General features: G+C 43.6%; 1 long non-coding RNA gene across 1 annotated transcript in view; it reads right to left on the minus strand.

Annotated features, from left to right (window-relative positions):
• LOC134475261 (uncharacterized) overlaps positions 1–12,953 on the minus strand; it is a 28,138-nt gene extending 15,185 nt beyond the window's left edge. Inside the window, exons 1-2 of the long non-coding RNA XR_010046322.1 lie at positions 12,516–12,953; positions 599–665 (exon numbers count right to left, since the gene is read on the minus strand). This is a non-coding gene — a long non-coding RNA (uncharacterized LOC134475261). The remainder of the gene's footprint in view (positions 1–598; positions 666–12,515) is intronic.
• Positions 12,954–13,739: the final 786 nt, after the last annotated feature.

Below are 13,739 nucleotides of genomic sequence, written 5' to 3' on the forward strand. Positions count from 1 at the left end.
TACCATGGATCTATTCTGCTTCATTTCGTGGATTATAAAGGTCGCTGCATGATCCCTGGTCACTGCATGAATGCAATGATTTAAGAACTATTGAGGACCTTTTAAATGACATCATCAAGGTTATGTGGCTTACAGGGGGTGGAGCCAGAGTTTGAATGGCACCGTCACTAGTCACTATTCCTAAACCAGCTTTCTTAGCTCTCTGTCATAAAGACTCCTGCAGGATGAAAACTTGCTCTCGGTGTTTTAATTCTTCATGTTTTCACAGAAGACAATATAAAAGACCTATCTCTGAATTAATACATAGGTCATCTCTTTCACAGATTTGTTAAAGTCACGCCTTGGAATTCAACTCCCAGCATCCTCTCTGCCACTCTCCCATGATTTAACCATTGAACTCACTGCGCAGCACCTCTCTGCACCCTCGGTGGTCTGTGGCTAACTTTGGTCGGCCGTTAGTGAGGCTGAGATGACAGGAGATCTGGCAAGTGAAGGAGCTGGGTTGGTTTGGCTCTACTTCCATCCTTTCCCATGTGAACACACAAGTTGTGGTTCAAAACACCGCTTAACCTTCTTACAATTGACATGGGCTTCTTACCAGGCTTGGCGAGACTGGACATACTCTCCAGACTGAGGATGTGTGGTTTGTTCATCTTCTGGAGCAGCTGTGAGAGGAAGTTGGAGGAAGAAACAGGAAATTTCATTTCTGCTGCATGATCACTGTCTTGCTGCTTTATATAAATTATATCGTGCACTGAAGTGGTAGGGATTATAGTTGCCTTGGGAGGATGTGGTGATCTTAATTCCCTGAAAAGTTTCCAAGCTCACATTGCTTTAAAGAACAGAAAAAGAATTATTTCCATCTTATCTGATTACAAGCTCTCTGCATAGTACAGCAAAGGGCAGGTGTTACCTAGAGGTAAAGAATTAGAAGATTATAAGACATTGAATGGGTCATTTTTGGTTATCAGCCACCCGGTGTGTGTGACCACTAATGCCCCAGACTCTCGGAAAAGAACTTCACAGGTGTTAATGAGTTTGATCCCACAAAATAGGTGCAATTATTTCTAATTTGCAGAGAAAGCAAAGAAAAAAAAAAGGCTTAGAAAAATGAGAAGTAATTTGCCTGGAATTGGACACCAGGTGATCTTTCTAGATCCCTTGCTCTGTCTTTCAGCTCTCCTTTGGAGTCTTGTTCCTGACTATATGTGTTTTTCCCCTACTTTGTCCTCAGTTCTTTCCCAAACAAACATGTGAGTGTGTGGGTGTGTGTGAGCACATGTGTGTGCAGACATTAATGTGTGCTTCTTAACTGCCATGTACTCTTCTGATCCCCTGATTTAGCTTTAATGAAAGCTTCCCCACAATGCCACACATTACTGGACAGTTGCCACCCTGTGTCGCGGCTGGGAGAATGAGGCTCTGGCAGCTGACCACTTGCTCAGCACCATACAGATGTCCAAGGGCTGGGCTCACTCAACTCAGCTGAAGGTTGACACTAATTGAGCCCTGCCACCTCCTCTATCCACGGAGCCACAGAGTCAGTCCTGTCCACCCCTCCGACAAAGACTTCCATGAGCTCCCACTATTCAGAAACAAATTTAAGGATGTGAGGACATGAAAGGCACTTCGCACTTTGGTTCTGACATCCTGCTTTCATTTCTCCTTCTATCGTTCCCATCTCCTCAGGAGGACTTGCTAGTCCTTCCTTTTCTTGGAAGGACTCTGCCTTTTAGAATCATGTTTCCTAGAGGGCTTTTCCCATGAAGCATTCTCCATTTCTCTGTACACAGGGCTCTGCCTTCTAGTCATATTCATATTTATATAATAACACCTGTCTCACTGCCTTGTGCAGTACTGCAATGTTTGTCCCTTTTGCATCCAAGATGAGACTCTGGATGTCTTGAGGTAATAGCTGTGCTTCCTTAATGTTCTCGAAGCACCTGATGGGCCGTCCAGGTTGTTGACCTTCAGTGAACATAGCTGAAGGAGCGTGTGAGTGAGGGAAAGGAAACATGGAGGGTCTTGCTGATGTAAGAGGAAAAAAATCATTCAGTGACTAAATTAGCTTTCACAGTACATCAGAATTATATATATTAGACATGTGAATAGCATCTATATGAATTTCCACATTGCTCCCATGTGTCAGAGTACAGACCCCAGTGGACAAGGACCGTGGGCTGGGCAGATCACACCTACTGACTTTCCTTGTATAGACGCTTCCAAGGCAGCTCTTTAAAGAAGCTCTTGATGGGTATCCAGCTCACCCCTTCTAGGCAGCTGCATATGGAGGTGTCGTGTCCACTACAGAGGTCACCATGGAGGTCAGCACAAAGGTCAGGATGAAGGAGAATGGGGCCACTCTTTTGGAGCAGATCCCTTGTTAACTTTGGAAACATGGCCTGCCTTCTTATCTGGACCATCAAGTGAAAAACAAAAACTTATATCTCATGTACTTTATAAACATGTGGACCTACATGTTAGCTATTACACCCACTGGTATATCCTGAACGTCTTCCTACCAGTAATAATCCCTGCGTGGCTTCCTCAGGAGGACCTTTCCTGGCTCCTCAATCTAAACAGTTTTCCCTGTTACATCCTATTTTGGAAATCAACTCCTCTCTTTTACAAAATATGGCAAGACTTAAAAATCCCGATTTTGTCTCTCCCTCACTAGCTTGGGAGCTTCCTGAACACAGTGCAGCCCCCCAGCATTAACGTGCTGGTACATCACTGATTCCCAATAAATACATGTTCAGTGAGCATAGACAACATCATAATAAGAGCAGGGACAACCACTACACAGTATTTTGGGAATTTTAATATTAACTTTATTGCAGAAATGTAATAATTGCAACATTATGTGGCAAAGTCACTAATCGCATAACTACCTCATTTTATAGGAGAAAGTTGGCTTAGAAAAATATGATCACCCAACAGGGCCACACAGTCAAAGCCTGCAGGTTCCAGTCAAGAGCTCACTTGTCCTTTATGAATGCGGTCAGCCAGCAGCCAGGTGTGAAATACCTGGACAGCTGTGCAAATGAAATTCACTCTTGCTGTCCCTGCAGCCTCAGAGCTTTGTGAATGACTGCTCTGGCAGGCAGTTCCATGATATCACCTCTGAACACCAGCCAGCTCTCTTATGAAACTGTGGCCCTTACATTCTTCTCTCTAGTTGCCACACAAAGAAAGGCAAAAATACTGTTTATAACTTAAAAACCATTTCAAAAGTGTGTCATTGCAGGGGATACAGCTCAGTGGCATAAGCACTTGCTTGGCAAGTGCAAGCTCCTCAGTTCAAGTTCTGCTACTCCTTCCCACCAAAAGTATGTTGTTGATTCAAAATGAAGCATGCAGAAAAATTCCTTTGAAATCCACATGATTCCCACAGCAGAAACCACAATTTTTTTCTTATTTTTGAGTCAAGGATTTGAACTGAAACTTACTTATCCTCCAGACTACGCATGACTGTCCTCTGACTGCATGTTTATGGTTAAACATTTCCCTCACACACCACATGAACTTGGCCAAGAGATGAATACTTAGCAAAAGGACAATTTGTTTTTAATTGTAATTAAGCTTTCAGAAATAGTGGGAAAAATATTACATCAGGAACTAAGAGCTGAGGGTCTCAGTCAGAATTGGCCAATGTGGTAGACATACCACAGGAATATTTACCCTTAAGCTGCAGTTAAATGAAATGAAAGACAGTGCTAGCCACAGTGTAGGTGCTTAGAGTACAGTGTCCAAGCAGCGAGCACATTGGACAGTGCTGATTATGGACATCTTTATCCTTGCAGTGCATTTTATCGGGCAGTGCTTCTCTAACAGTGATTCTAAACTTTGCACCCAAGATAAGTTTTTTAGAGGTTGCATGCAGAGCCTTCACACTGAGATATCTCCCTGTCCCTTTTTTAAGACGGGGTCCCAGTTTGGTTTCAAACTTTCCATCCTCCTACCTCAGCCATCCAGGATGCTGGGATTACAGCTGTGCACAATCGAATCCAGCCAGATTCCTTTAAATTCTTGAAAATGGCCAAGGTAACTTAAAGTGCCTTTTAAAAAATATGGATTATATCCATTGATAGTTGGTGTATTAGAAATTAAAGCTCCGGAAATATAAAATGTCAAGGCATGCTCTATTGGCCATCAGATTGCTGTCTTGCATCAGAGCCCTGCAAGGCCCTGATGAGTGGAGAACTGGAGGGAGAGGTGAGAGCATCTGAGTCACCACAGGTGTCCTGGCCTCATAGGTGCTCTGCAGGTGTTCTGGGGCCTCCAGGGGTGACAGCCTCCATCACTAGGTCACTAATTCTCTTGTTCTCATTTATTCCTAAGTGCGCATGGTGCTAATTTTGCCCAAAGATTCTGTGAAAGTTTGAGAGTTTGGCTAAGTAAAAATGAAACAATCTTCTGATAGACAATCTTTATCAAAGCCAGAGTCTCTTGAGAAAGAAGAAAACTGTGGCCCTTGCTGTGAGGTTACTCCTGCCTGAACTGAAAACTGAAGGACTCCGATGTGTATACTGACCACAGAGTGAATTAGGTGCACTGTAACGACTTCTCCAACTTGGCCCCAGGAGATTTTTTTCCTTAATATGCATGGAAAAGTGCACTAGCTTACACTGAATGTCACAGGCAGCAATTTGATATTTATACTGAGATCTTCCTGATTTGTGTTCACCATGGTAACAGCACATTGAAAGGAGAACTTAAAGGATCCTTATGCAGCACAAATGATAAGATTCAGAAAATATCCACATCCACAGTGTGACCCAAATGTACCAAAATCATTTCCTCCCCAGCATAGTGGCACATATCTGTGATCTCAGCCACTTATGAGGCTGAAGCCGGAAAAATGAAAACCGGAGGCCAGCCTGGGCAGTGTATCAATATGCTATCTAAAAATAAAAATTTTAAAAGACTAAGGATGTATGTAGGTCACTTGCAGAGTGTTTGCCTACCATGCACAAGACATTGGGCTCAGTCCTAACTACAGAAAAAAAAATTATTTTAGAATGTTTGGTTTTTCACTGTATAACTATGGGCTCTTTTTCCTTGTTTCTAAAAATGTGAAAGCATTCCACACTGCATGACATGCTGACTTTTCAGAATGAACACTCTCTGTTGATGCACAGTTCTTAAAAATAGCAATTATCAAGTAGAACTGAGTCACTGGTAAAGCATATCCTGTTAGTTTAACCTCAACCTGCTTTGCAAAGATACTGTTAATAAAGATGATTCTTTTCTGGGAATTTTAAAATGTTCACTCTGGTAATGTTCTATCACTTTTTTTTTTTGTACCAGGAATTGAACTCAGCATCTTGCACTTGCCAGGCAGGTGCTGTGCTGCTGAGCTACGTCCAGACTATTGATATTTATGCTTATATTTTTGTGGTACTGATCTAAGTAAATATTCTGCAATTTTATTACCATCTGTCCTCTGTGTCACCCTCTTCTGGGTGTCATTCTGCAAGTACAGAATGCTTCAGACATCAGGGAAGGGTCCTTATCACAGGGCCAGGGTAGACCTGCTCTGTAAACTTTACATTGTGTGACCAGGCACTGTTTCCTCCTCTTTTTCCTAGACAATCCCAATTCACACTTCAAGCTCTACAGAGATGCTTTCCAGGTGAGGTGACTGTAGGCCCTGAAAAGAAGCGATGTTCAAGGTCACCACACCAGCTTTCTGAGTGATGGCTAACTGGGCTGCCAGACTGACCTGTCTGCATTTTAACCTTATCTCATCTGAGTGCTTGAGTCAGGGCTATGAATAAAGCAGTGGCATGAGAACCGTTTTCACACACACCCTGAAGAGAAAGCAGTCATCTCCGGAGAATCATGAAAGCTTAGCTTTTTCTCTGGTATAAGCCCACATTCAGAGAGAAACACCAATTAGCACAGTCATTCATTATCAACCTGAACCTCGTTTAGTACTTCTGCAGTTCGTTTTGAGATTGTATAGATCACAGAAGCCTCATAAACACGTACTCGTGAATGCATCAGAACACTCTGTGCTCAGCATCACCTGATGGTTCCACTGTCAGGACTCAACTTTTACTTTTGCTGCTTTATTGCGTCCTCTTTTTGACTGATGATTGTCACATCTTTTTTAGGTTAAGTGTTACATAATCATCTTTCTGTTAAGGACACTGACTTTCTCTTGCAGAGATAATGAGAACAAGATCCAGTATAAATTTATTTGATCATCTCTCTCCATGTGGTTCAGTCAGTGGCCCTAAATGTCACCTTCCTCATGAGGAGTGCCCAGGGACAGGACATTGCCAGATTTCCCAGGTGCAGAGACAGCAAAAATGCCTGGTGCAAATGGGCTTCAGAATTACAGGCTGTCAGAGGGTCATGGGGGAGATTTATCCACCTGCTTGTCACTTCCGGGTGCTTGGGGTGAGAGGAGCACCAGAGCACAAAGCCAGAGTCACAGAGTGCAGCCTACAACTAAGTTTCCCCACGCAGTTGTGTGCTGTGGCTCTGCTGAATCGGAGGCAACCCTGGGAACGACTCGTGGCCCAGCAAAATCAAACACAGTCACATAGACAAAGTAACAGAATGGTCTCTGGACTGTAAGGATATGTTTTGGCTGGGTGGAAGCAGGAAAACAAGCGTTCTTCCTGAAGTTTTCTGAGGACAGTGCAATACAATGTATTTTGAGCACACCATACATAGCAGAATAAATAAGGCAAGTGCAGAGCTGGGCAGCTTCCCCGGCCAGCGTCTGCTCAGTCCTCCTCATTTCTCCTCTTGACATGTCTGCACAGTTACTTTTTTGGCCCTTGTTTGCTGGACTCTGACAGTGTAACCAAGCAAAATGTGTGGTGAGCCCATCAAGAAGTCCCCTGTGCTCCCTGCAGGATGGCTCTCAGTGAGTCAGTTGCGATCACTGGGAGTCTTTGGGTATTGTCCTTGCTGACTCTCCCACAGGCCACCCTGTCTGGGTGCATGAAACAGTACCAGCTGCCTAGTGGCCATGAGGAAGTAGTACAAACTGTCTTGAAATTGGAAGAAGCAAGGGTAATACATCCTGTACAGACCCCTTCAGTTCCTCAGTATGGCCCATGCGGAAGCCTGACGGGACATGGTGAATGACCAGGGATTACCTGGAAATGAATAAAGTGACTTCTCCATTGTATGCAACATTGTCAAATACTGCTGACTTGATGGATCATCTCATTAGGACCCTGGACCAATACCACTATGTTGTGGGTTTGGTCAGTGCCTCCTTCTCCATTGCAATCACATCTGGTGTCCTAGGACTTGGCCATCTAAACCAGGCCCAATTCTGTGGCACTGTTTCATTTTATCTGATGACATCACATTAATTTCTGATTGCTTGGCAGAATTGGAAACTGCTGTACATAGTCTGAAGGACACTTTGCTGGGGTGTGTGGATGGGGCACACATGAAAACAAGGTCCAGGGACCCGGTTTGTCTGTCAATTTTTTTTTTTTTTTGCTTTTTTAAAATTTTATTTTAAAGATAATAAAAACCAACAAAACAAAACATAATAAATCCAATCAAGACAAAGCAGTGAAATTGGTGCAGAACTTCAAAGCAGGATTATAGGAACACAACAATGGCTACTGTAATATGTATCCTGTTAACTTCACAATAGTTGTCCATTCCATCAGATATAGCAATATCAAACCAAAGCAAAACAGAACATTGAATAAAACAAAAAAAATTAATCATAACAAAACAAAGCGATGAGAACAATATTGGATTTCAAAAACGAGATAGAAGGAAACTCCTATACCCCCGTACTTCCCACTCTGCACACAGTTGTCCTCCCTAGAGATGCTCAGACCTCTAGCCACAGGCCTGCAAACAATGGCTTTTTGTACCTTGTTGGTATCAACTTAGCCTGTCCTCGGAACCAGCAGGTGCTTATAGGAGTGTGGGAGAGTTGGTGACTTGCAGCCCATGCACTGGTAGGCTCAGGAGAGGCACTGGCTGACTTTCTCTTTCTGGACCCTGCTTGTTGTCTGTCAAATCCTTGAGTGTTTTCTGCCCAGGTAAGATGAAAGTAATTCCTGGTGCCATAATTGATAAGGTCCAGGCAACTGTAGACCCATGACAGTATGCCAGTTACAGGTATATGTGGGCTTGCTAGGTTTCTAATGGACATTTACACTGTGCCCAGCTACCCTGCCTGGAAAGGGCACAACAGGAGCCTGGATAGATGAAGGAGAAGCTGCTTTAAAGCATTCAGAGAGAGAAGTCACACAAGCATCAGGTCCCTGGGTATTTGACCCTATGGCAGAAACCAAATAAACTGTAGCACCCTATTGGATTTTGGTCATAGATACATAAGGAAGCCCAAAGTCATTGTTTCCAACGGAGAAACAGCTGGTAGCAGTGTATGCCAGCTTATATGACCATGAGGGGATCCCAGAGCAGCAGACCGCAGAAGTGCAGTCTAAATACCTGTCCATACAAGCACATCCTGTCCCAGGAAGTGGAGTGGCCCAGGTCCACACCTTCACATGCTGGGGCTCATATTGCAGCAGCAGTCCTCCTTTTCTGCTAGCCCATAGTCAGATGAACTGGCAAATGTTTGGGGGTGTGTGATGTACATAGCTCAGGAAACACTACAGGATGGCAGGCTACAAGTCCTGACAGGCAGTCCTTATGCACAGGCAAAAGAGGAACCTCTGGCTGATGCGTGCTATATTGATAGGTGTAGCCATGGCACAGCTCCATGGCGAACAGCGGTCACTGTCCAGCATAGAACACAAATCCTCTTGTTTGAAACCAGAATAGGTAGGTTGAACCAATGAGCATATTTGCTGGTAGTGTGGCTACTTGTAGTGCATGACATATGTCTTCTACATGTCAAAATACAGCTAAGCTATAATTTGAAGGCTGATGCTTTGGTTACTAGCTTGGGTGGCTCAGTACTGGCAGGTAATGCACTGACACTTGTGGGGCACTGTCCCATGGTGAGATGTACGGGAGTGTAGCCCAACAGAGAACTGTGTAGTTAATCATGTATTGTGGCATAAGCCGCTCCTCTCCCCAGGAAATAACTTAGAATATGCTTGATGAGCGTGTCTTCCTACCCAGGGCTATTTTCTGCTGTGGCACCTTGGCTTCACAAGAAACAGGAACACATAGGACCTCATCCTATGCAAGCTGTCCTATGGTGGTAGCACTTGGAATTGACTCCTGCTGAGTTAAAGGCTGCAGTAAAGGCATGTCACCAGAGCATCCATTTGGCCCTCTGGAGAAGGAGGGTCCCATACAGCTTAGCATGATACCATGAGCACCCCACCACCTACAGCAATGGCAGGTGGGTTATCTCAGACCCCTACCTCTCTCACAGGCACATAGATAGCTTTGACTGCTGTAGATACAGCCATAGGTATAGGTTCCACCCACCCTATTCCTTCTACTGAACAAGACCATGCCATTAAGGCATTACAGTGGTTGGTGGCAGTATACGGTATGTTGCAAGGAAGTGTCTGTGCATTACCTGCCCAGGAACCCATTTCACAGGAGCTCAGATACAACAAAGGGCCAAAAACAATGATACATGTTCCTCAAAACCAAACTGGCCTACGTGCCACCAGAGTTTGTGACGTGGGTGTAGGTCTTGCTTCAGGCAGTCCAATTGCACAATGACTGGCCCTCTGTATGGATGACAGCCCAGAGTATCTGATAGCACAACTGGTTCATCTGTGCATCCATCCCACAAAGCAAGGACCTAAGGAAATAAAAAGGGCCTTAGTCCTCCCTGTGTCGAAACCCCTACAGCCAGGAGGCCATCATCAATGGACTTGAGATTGATCCACAGACCTCCTCAGGCACACCCATAGAAGCTGGGTGCCCCTCTTGGAGCCTTGTGGAGAAAGACTGAAACATACTATAGAACTGCAGCCCTGGACTTCAGCGTGGTCCTAAAGGCTTCGGTGCACTCTTCACCTGATGCCAGAGTCACCATTCTGTAAGGGAGTGATGTTATGGCTGCTTGGCCCATTCCAGGGGGAAAGTGAACCTAGCCCAGCCTCCTTTTTATCTCTGGTAGTAATGGGGACCAAGATGTGGTATTCTAATCCATGGGATTAAAATGATTACAGCCACAGTCCTATATATAGGATGAACGTGTGGCCTATTCCCTTCTGGAAGAGTGTGATCTCCCTCTAATGGTTTCTCTTTCTGCCCTGTACTTCTGACCAGGATAAGTCAGGCTGACAGTGTTGTCTCCTGGGCACAAATGTTTGCCTGTGTACACCAGCAATTGCATTGATGGGGGTGTACTGAGCTCCTGACCAACACAGCTGAGGATCCTCTGTAGAGAACTGTGCTGGTTTCCCGGCTCAACTGAACTGACTGGCAGGAAAATCGGACTAACTCTGCCTGGGATCAATGACACCAGACCATTGAGGCACTGTTCCAAAAGAGTACAACCCTCCCACAGAGACTAGGACTTGGTATGTACAATGGCTGGAAAATCGAAACTCCTATAACATGTTTAGATGTAGCCTCACTTTGCATTCAGCAGATGAATGTGTTAGTGGGAAACCAAACTGAGGCTTGGATACCCCATGAACTCTGTAATTATATACATTGCTGTCCCATGCAAACAATTGGTGGGACAACCAGAAGCTCACTGCTGTGGTAGCCACTGATTGACTCATTGCAGAAGACATATCAGTCTGTGGCCACACTGTGTGGCAGTACTTACCAGCACACTGGACAAGATGCTGCACCTAAGCATTTTCATATGTCAAGGCACTATTAGGTCTACAATTAGGATGATGCTGTGCATCATAGGTGGCACAGTACTAAATGCATGGCCTGGTAGTTTCATCCAATGGCCTTGATGTAGCCAGGGTAAAGGAATGGTTGATGCATTGTGCCAACTTGAGAAGTTTAGAAGTTTAGGCAACTAAGCAAGGAGCCATGGTTCTCACTTTATGAACATCCTGAGCATGTGCAAGAGGAAGACATGGAGATGGTGTGAGAGATACACCCATCCTGGAAGAGGTGGCACCCTGGTTACAATATAAGGGGGGATAAAGGCTTGTGTTTCTTTTTCTCAGGCTGCTTTTGCTGTCTTCAGCCACCTTCAAGTGTTGCCCCTGTGCCATGCCATCCTGCCTTGGAGCCAGCTGATTATGGACTGAAACCTCCACAAACTGTGAACTGAATAAATTTTCCTTCCTTAATTTTGGGTGTCCTATATTTTGCCTCAGCAATGAGAAAGAAAACTAGGGCAGAATTTGGTACCAGAGAAGTGGGGTCATTTCTGTGACTATAACTGACCAATGGTCAGTTAAAAGATCTTTGAGAATGGCTTGTGGGAAGAGAGGAAAGGCTGGAGATATTGCCTAAAAGGAAAATGCAGGAACAATTTAGGTTGTTCTGTATGGAAGATTCTGATCAAAGCTCAGATGATTTGAAGGTTGATAGAAACTCTGCTGGTAAACACTAGGGTAAGAAGGTTTCTTCTGAGACTGTATTGGGTGCTGGACTCCAGATGATGTATATTATTGTTTGGCAAAAAATTTGCCTGTATTTTTCTCAAATCCAGAGAGCTTTCCTGAGATTGAGATTAAGGATAGTGGACTAATTAATCTGATAGAATAAATTTCAAAGCAGTCTAACGTTGAGGTGGTGGCATGGCTGTTGTTGGGGGCTTTTAACCAGAGCTGTGTTGCAAATTGAGATCAAAGAGCCCAGCAGAATTATTTCAGACACTGAGAGTTTGACTAGAAAGGAAGTTTCAATAAAGTTATGGACTACAAAGGTAGAGCTGAGGAGAGCTCCACTGCTGGGAAGGAGAATATAAAAGATGGCCTGAGGGCATCACAAGAAGGAGCAGGGCTCCACTCTTTGCAGCCTCAAAACTGCAAAAGCAAGAGATTTTGCTTTGAAGAGAAAACCACAAAGTATCCATGTTCCAGAATGGTAGCAGCACAGAAAATTTTTTCCTCAGAATTGGATTCAGAGTCCCCAGCAATCCAGGCACTCAACCACTTCAGTCAAGAGAGAGAAAAGCCTTCAGCTGGCAGCAGACCTTGGCATCATCCACATGGTGTCAATTTTAGATGCATGCAGAATATAAGAGTTTTGGTGTTAAATAGACTTTCACCTTGATTTCAGAAGAAGGGAAGGCCTAGGAGGTCAAGCAATGTGAAGATGTGAGTGTGAAATCATAGGTGCAGTGGCTAACCCTAACCCTAACCCTAACCCTAACCCTAACCCTAACCCTAACCCTAGTGACCATGAAGTTGATATTGGAGACTGGATGTGCCCGTGAGAAGGTGAACTGATCCCAGAGTTAGGCAGACTCCTTATCTATCCAGTCACAAGCTGAGTTGAAAATATCATTATCCCCAGAGCAGCCCATCTTATCTATAGGTGGGCAGGCAGTTCCTGGGAAAGGGGTGTATTATGGTATTCAAATCCTGCAGGTTGCAGCAAGCTCGCCAGATTTCACAAGTCAGCCTTCTCAGAAGCAGAGAGAGCCCATAAATTTTCTGAAAACACACCTGCTGCTCCACAAGATACAGCATGAGGGGACAGAAGCGGTTTGTAGGGAAAAGACTTGCTTGTCTCGAGCAGTATAACATGCAACTTAGCCTTTCCACTTCCACATGCTCTGTACCTGGTAAAGAATGACAAGGAAGCAAACATTTATGAGAAATTTTTATACCCAGTTTTTACTAAATGTATAAATAACACTTCAAAGATGTTAAGACACATACTGTACTGCATTTGAGTGATTCTAAGAAGTGTATTCCATCACATGTTAACCTCTTACACATTGGGATATGTTTTTTTACTGGTGGGAACACAAAATAACAGGCTGATTTTCCCCTTCTCTATAATATGTAAAATAATGACCATCTTACAACTCACACTGTCTTAGATTCAATAAAGAGAAGAAATAACAGAACTGGAATTTGTCACCTAGAATATGATTCCAAACTTCAGATTATTTTCTGGCAAACAATTATATTTTTCTTAGTGGCCAGAAGCTGTTTTATTTATTTACTTATTTATGGTTTATTTAACTGGAATGATTTAGGAATATACAATAATCAAATTCACTAGGGAGAAGTTGTACCTGCACATGATATATCCTGATTCCTCTATTTTTTCCCTGTTTTCATTCCCTCCTTTCAAACCCTGTTTTCCTTCCCATTTACAAAGCTCTGTTTTCACAGATGGCCAACAATAATTTTTACCTGAAAGATTCAACCAATTAAGGGAATACACATTGCATATGCTGCAAAAATTATTTCCTTCTTCCCACATGCCACTTATTGCCATGCAGTTTTGAATTTTGGTTTCATTTGACCAAATTTCTATAGAATTATGCTTCTTAAGAGCATAATTCCTTGTCATCCTGTGAACTGAGGCTGCTTAATGATTTCTGTTGAAGTGGGCTGATTAAAAAAAACACTTATAGTTACAGCTGCAGCAATGGTAGCCAAGCATCTCTGCAGCTGGGCCTTATTAGAAAAGAAGGCCAAGGCTACTCATGTTTCCTTATGTAAATTCAGCCTTTAGTGGATGTGATGGGGAAAGGCCTGGGAATTTTTTATTGCTCAAGACCACTTCATCTCACAATTGAGAAATATGGGAAACAACTGGAGTGATATTTTGTTTAATAGTTGATTTCTCAAGCAATACTTCTTTGAAATCTTTTAAATTCAACAAATCTGCTATGTCTATTTTATGTAAAGTGTGAGTTATGGTTCCAGATGTTT

The sequence above is a fragment of the Cavia porcellus genome, unplaced genomic scaffold (genome assembly GCF_034190915.1).
Source record: "Cavia porcellus strain 051 isolate PalLab524CR breed Dunkin Hartley unplaced genomic scaffold, mCavPor4.1 scaffold_2, whole genome shotgun sequence".
Lineage (NCBI taxonomy): Eukaryota > Metazoa > Chordata > Mammalia > Rodentia > Caviidae > Cavia > Cavia porcellus.